Raw genomic sequence first — 6,762 nt, forward strand, 5'->3', positions numbered from 1 at the left:
TGTGTGTGTGTGTGAGAGTGTGTGTGTGAGTGTGTGTGCGTGTGTGTGTCAGTGTGTGCGTGCACGCGCTAGCAAAGGGGGCAGGTGTGTGTGTGAGTGTGTAGGGAGGGGAGATACAGTTTGGGTTCTACCACACTGAACTCACCCCAGCACTCACTTTATCAGTTTCTTTCTTTGTGTCTGTGAGCGAATGAGAAGGGGGAAGAGGGGGGGGGGGGGGGGGGGGGCTGGGAGGATAACACCACAGACATAAAAAGACTACTCTTTCTATTATATGTAGTGTGGGATAACACAGTTTGGCTGTTACCGAAGCAGGGGGCACAGTGACACAGGTAACATGAGTGTTTGGGGATAAAACCAGTCTGCGCAACGATTAAAAAAATACATAGTATTACAGGCTGCACACTTGATAGGCTCGTAGGGAACAACACGAGATAAGGCACTCACAGATATTTGCTTGAAGTGAACTTCGCAATTTATTAACGGTTTTGAAAAGGACATCCAAAACACACAGATATGTTATGTTCGACAATCAAGAATTACTTGAAAAAGAAATCCAAAACAGATATAATTATACTCTCACGTTTCGTGGTTGAAAAAAGGCTCGTTTGCAATGCTTATGCCACAACTTTCGTAAAATAACATTTGATTTGATGATTTGATTTGATTTTATTTGAATCAAGAATTACTTGAACGGACACTAGGTGTTTATTCATGGAACGATTAACGAATGACAATGCAACACATTTACTATACTTGCATCTATTGGTCTTTCAAACTGACGAACAGACGATGCAAAACATTCACGATACTTCGACCTATTATATTGAACGACGGAACAGACAAATATAACGAAGACAAGGCGGAGCTTTTTCAGTCTCAGAATTTTGAGACAATAAATTATGATATCATGATATTAATCTAGGCTAAACGGTGCATGGGTGCTGTTTGTGGCAGCTCGCTTTCCCCAGCGAGAAAGCAGCCCACATTTCCATGGAGGTGACCTCTTAATTGGGACTATAGTCAGGATATCCTTTTGTTTATTAATTCTGGCAATACTTGAATGAGCGCAAATTTGGTCTGGATGTTGCTCAATTTACCGACAGCTCGTTGTACCGACAGCTCGATTTACCGACAGCTCGTTGTACCGACAGCTCGATTTACCGACAGCTCGATTTACCCTCGTTGTACCGACAGCTCGTCATTGTACCGACAGCTCGATTTACCGACAGCTCGATTTACCCTCGTTGTACCGACAGCTCGTTGCGACAGCTCGTTGTACCGACAGCTCGTTGTACCGACAGCTCGTTGTACCGACAGCTCGATTTACCGACAGCTCGTTGTACCGACAGCTCGTTGTACCGAAAGCTCGTTGTACCGACAGCTCGATTTACCGACAGCTCGATTTACCGACAGCTCGATTTACCGACAGCTCGTTGTACCGACAGCTCGTTGTACCGAAAGCTCGTTGTACCGACAGCTCGATTTACCGACAGCTCGTTGTACCGACAGCTCGATTTACCGACAGCTCGATTTACCGACAGCTCGATTTACCGACAGCTCGTTGTACCGACAGCTCGTTGTACCGAAAGCTCGTTGTACCGACAGCTCGTTGTACCGACAGCTCGATTTACCGACAGCTCGTTGTACCGACAGCTCGATTTACCGACAGCTCGATTTACCGACAGCTCGTTGTACCGACAGCTCGATTTACCGACAGCTCGATTTTACCGACAGCTCGATTTACCGACAGCTCGTTGTACCGACAGCTCGTTGTACCGAAAGCTCGTTGTACCGACAGCTCGTTGTACCGACAGCTCGATTTACCGACAGCTCGTTGTACCGACAGCTCGATTTACCGACAGCTCGATTTACCGACAGCTCGTTGTACCGACAGCTCGATTTACCGACAGCTCGTTGTACCGACAGCTCGATTTACCGACAGCTTGTTGTACCGACAGCTCGATTTACCGACAGCTCGTTGTACCGACAGCTCGATTTACCGACAGCTCGATTTACCGACAGCTCGTTGTACCGACAGCTCGATTTACCGACAGCTCGATTTACCGACAGCTCGTTGTACCGACAGCTCGATTTACCGACAGCTCGTTGTACCGACAGCTCGATTTACCGACAGCTCGATTTACCGACAGCTCGTTGTACCGACAGCTCGATTTACCGACAGCTCGATTTACCGACAGCTCGATTTACCGACAGCTCGTTGTACCGACAGCTCGTTGTACCGAAAGCTCGTTGTACCGACAGCTCGATTTACCGACAGCTCGTTGTACCGACAGCTCGATTTACCGACAGCTCGTTGTACCGACAGCTCGATTTACCGACAGCTCGTTGTACCGACAGCTCGATTTACCGACAGCTCGATTTACCGACAGCTCGTTGTACCGACCGAGTGTACATATCAAGCCGAGTTTTAAGTTGCGAGGACATTTTATAATTAGGTGTTAAAAACACACGACAGCGACTGACCCCGAAAATGGACTTTGTTTTGGTACAGGGCAAGCTACACTTCCCCGACATCCTGACGACACAGCTCTCACGAGTCAGTTCTGGGCCAATGTGTGTGTGTGTGTGTGTGTGTGTGTGTGTGTGTGTGTGTGTGTGTGTGTGTGTGTGTGTGAGTGTGTGTGTATGTGCATGTGAGTGTGTGTGTTAGTGTGAGTGTGTGTGTATGTGAAAGTGTGTGTGTGTGTGTGTGTGTGTGTGTGTGTGAGTGTGTGTGTGTGTGTGTGTGTGTGCGTGTGCGCGTGAGAAGTGTGTGCGAGCAGGGGGGGGGGGGGGGAGAGGGGCAACACACAAAATCAAAATAATTTGGCATACACTACGAGGAGAGCTACTCTTCTCCGACATCCAGACGACAAAGCTTGCACGAGTCAGTTCGGTGCCAATATAAAGCCATATGCGCACAAAACAAATAGTTCCAAATAGACACAGAATGACAACGTGTGAAATGGATATCAAAACACGTTCAGTGAATGGCATGTGTCCATTTCACAAAATATTCACGTAACAGGAGCTTGTATCGAAGTGCCTGGCTTGGGTACATGTAATCGAGTTCAACTAAACACTGCACCGTTTTGTACGGTAGTTTGCTTTCACGGTCTGGGTACTTAAATACAAGCACCTGTGAAAAACAGTTACACTTTTTAGTCCACATGCATATGCTTCGCTTTTACAACAGCTTTCAGTGTGTGTCAATAATGATACACGTACTAACAATATCGATAAAGTCCCATCTGCTAAATTTATAACACCAACATTTGAAAACCTTTGGATTAAATCAACATGAATGTGAGTGAATTAGAATTAAATTCCTTGTAAATAAATGTAATATCTATCATTCTTATATTTATTTTATTTTTTTAACCAGGTTAGATTTTTCTTTTTCAATATTTCGGCAAACTGGATAATAATATCTTATAATTATAATATCTATCATAATATTTGTTCATTTGATTTAATTAATGAAAAATACACCGTACTAGTATTAGACAATAGCTTGATTACACCACCCTTCCCCCATACAGAGTGACGGCATTTGCCTGTAACATAACCAAAACCACACCAGCAACACATGACTTGCACACATACACTGAAACGGTCTTTGCATTTTGACAAGACCTGCGCAGTTTTTGTTTGGCAGTCGGCCTACCCCGAAAACACAACCACTGTAGGATTTGAGTTGGCTTCTAAAATAGCCCACAATTACTAGACCGACAACATAGCCGGCAGCATACGCTCAAAATTGTAAGAGATCAATTAAAGGTAGATTCTTTCTCGCGTAAGCGATCTTGTTTACCATTTCGGATCTGTTTAGAATTTGACAGCGGAAAAGAAAATCCTGTATTTTTAACATGCCAAAACAAGTTGACTAACAAATTAGATTTCCGCTTTGCACAGAACAGTGCAGCCGCTCTTGAATTTTGGTATGCGTCCAAGTGGAAAATGCTCTTATTCCATGGGAAAGCCTAGAAAGATCTGTCAGTGTCAGTAAACATTATTGCGTGTGGAGGAAGGACAGTGCGTTTAACTTACGACGCGGAAACTTCGCGTCAGTTGAAAGAGACACTGTGGCAGTTGGTGTTGTATTTCTCCACTGCGTCAGTATACGAGTCATTTCGGTCATTTGTTTTTCATTCTCTTTGCTTTTGTGTTGAGGAATTCACAGATCGGTTAAACGCTTGTTTTGTCTTTGTGAGGAGGTTGAAGGCATACATGGGCCCCCTGTCATCATTGATTTGTTGACATTATAGTGTGCATCACGATTTGTGACGTGTGCGCTCTGCGTGCGCTGCTGTGTTTATGTTTGCATTCCCGCGGACGTTTCAAGGGTTCGGTTCAGTACTGGCGCAGATCGACATAAACATGGACGTGAGAAATCGTCGCTTGGGTTGTTGTGTAAGGAAGCTCTGACTGAATCTGTAATTGATACGATTTTACTGACATTGTGTTGAATCTTTTGGACTTCAGAACTGAGCAAGTAGACTTGTTTTGGGCGGAAACACACACATCTGTCTGAACAATTAATTCAAAAGGTGAACGAGCGGATTGTGAGAGTGCAACTGGTACGATTTTGCTGTCGTTGTCTTTTAAAGTGTGTTGAATATTTGACTTCTGGAGCAAGTGGACTTGGTTTTGGAACAAATCTTTCTTAACATTTGTTATACCATTTAATAAAACCAGGTTGTGAATTTTGAGACACTGAACTATTTTGAAGAGAGTCTCGGATTTTGTTTTTTCAACTGAATCTCAGGCCTAAACTCTCGGAAACAGGTCTGCTGAAACTCAATCTTTTATCGACTTTTCTTCAAATGAATGCATTTGGCGAAACATCATCTTCGAAATTTAACGCTGTTTTTGAAATGAAACAACACACGAGCCAGAACAAAACCCAGAACCAGTCAACAACCAACCCAGACTTTCCTGACATCGCGACTGACAAAATGGAGTTTCAGGTTACTTGGTTTTGGTCATGGCGATGGTTTGAATAAACTTGAGCTACTGAAGAAAGATTTCAATCTAATCGTCGAATTCTTGTGAAAACATAACCAGGAGGAGTGCTGCATCAGCCGAGCTCAGAACACAGGAGAATCTACTGGTGTGACCAGCCAAGCGACTTGGAATCTGAATCGTTTTTGACTTTGCTAACGATTGAATCCTGAGAAAGTTGGAGCTTCAAGCATCTTCTGTTTTTATTTTCTTGACCCAAAGCTGATCTGTGGTTTCTGATTTGCTTGAGGACTAAAGGTTCTGTTGTCTGTTCATCAGCATAGCAGCATCGGAGAGCAAGAAACAAACTGAACCTGGTAAGATATTCTTGATAATTTTTCAGTGTGTGTGTGCATGTGCATGTGTGTGTGTGTGTGCGCCACTGTTCCGCTTCGTGTGCGTCACTGTGTGTGTGTGTGTGTGTGTTTGTGTTTTAGCGTGCGTGAGTGAGTTGGTGTTTGTGTGTGTGTGTATGTGTGTGTGTGTGTGTGTATGTGTGAGTGTGTGTGTGTGTGTGTGTGTGTGTGTGTTCCAATATTTTCACAAACCTTACGTCTCCACTTGTTGGCATGCCATCGGATCTAATCATGACACCCCCTCCCCCCTCTCCCTTTCATTTCTATGTAGCAGTCTAATGTCTTTTTCATCGTACGGTCTTATTTACCTTACTTTTTCATGTACGAGGCAAATCATTGTCTTATTGAAGTGTTTATTTCCCTTTTCCCTGTTGTAGAGTATTGTATTTCTTCCGATCGTATTTCCGCCACTGGCGAAATATATTTCTGAAGACTGACTCGTCTAATTCATGTACTAATCTGTTGGTTCATTGGTTGAGTATGTATCAATGCTACTCAAGAAATTACGTTGTTTTTATTTCTACCCCTTTTGCGTTTTACGCAATCAGTGTACCCCATTCGACGTAAACAAACAAATTATTGATTTATTATTTTGTTCTGTATGGACAAAACCGCATATTTGTAGTTTCATCGCCAGACTGTGTGTATTCTTCTACAAGAGCTAATTATACGTCCAACAAATGAGAACCTTGCAAGAAGAAAAAAAATCGAGTTTAATTCGAGCACTGAAACACATTTTCAGTGTTTTACCTTTCTGAATTTACCTTTTTTGACTTTTCTTGTTCTTGATTCTTGATTCAAGTTTGAAACAGGTTAGCATTCTATCTGTTTTAGATTTTGGAAACATTTCTTGATCATTATTATTATGATTATTTTGTAGATTGTGAGCTGCTGACTGTCCTACCAAGTGCAGTAAAGGTTGAGGCTGTCCACGTGAACGCAGAGAAGTTGCATCTTATTTTGGTCCAGACGATCCAAGAGAAAGGCCAGGCGGAGCAGAGAGTCTGGCAGAAAAGTTTGGAACACAGTCCAAGCAGCTTGAGTGATCATAAGTGATAAGGTGTTGCCGTATCTTTGGAGGGAGCCATCGTATCCCCGTGACATTCAAAAAGTAGAAGTTGAAGGGCGATCTTCACCAGCTGAAACCAGAAAGCTCATTAGTCAAAGTGACCTTACAAACTCAGATTTTGAAGAAGATTTGAGGGTCAGAAAAAAAGAACTTTTTCACCATCTCAGCACAACAGTTCTGCCAGACAAAGTGACCTCACAAACTCAGATTTTGAAGAAGACTTGAGGGACCAAAAAAAAAGAGAATAGGCGTAGAACTTTGAATCAATTCACCAGCACATCACAACCAGTTCAGTCCAGCAGCGAAAGCGACCTTGACCTTATCGTTGCC

The sequence above is a fragment of the Littorina saxatilis genome, linkage group LG6, assembly GCF_037325665.1.
Source record: "Littorina saxatilis isolate snail1 linkage group LG6, US_GU_Lsax_2.0, whole genome shotgun sequence".
Lineage (NCBI taxonomy): Eukaryota > Metazoa > Mollusca > Gastropoda > Littorinimorpha > Littorinidae > Littorina > Littorina saxatilis.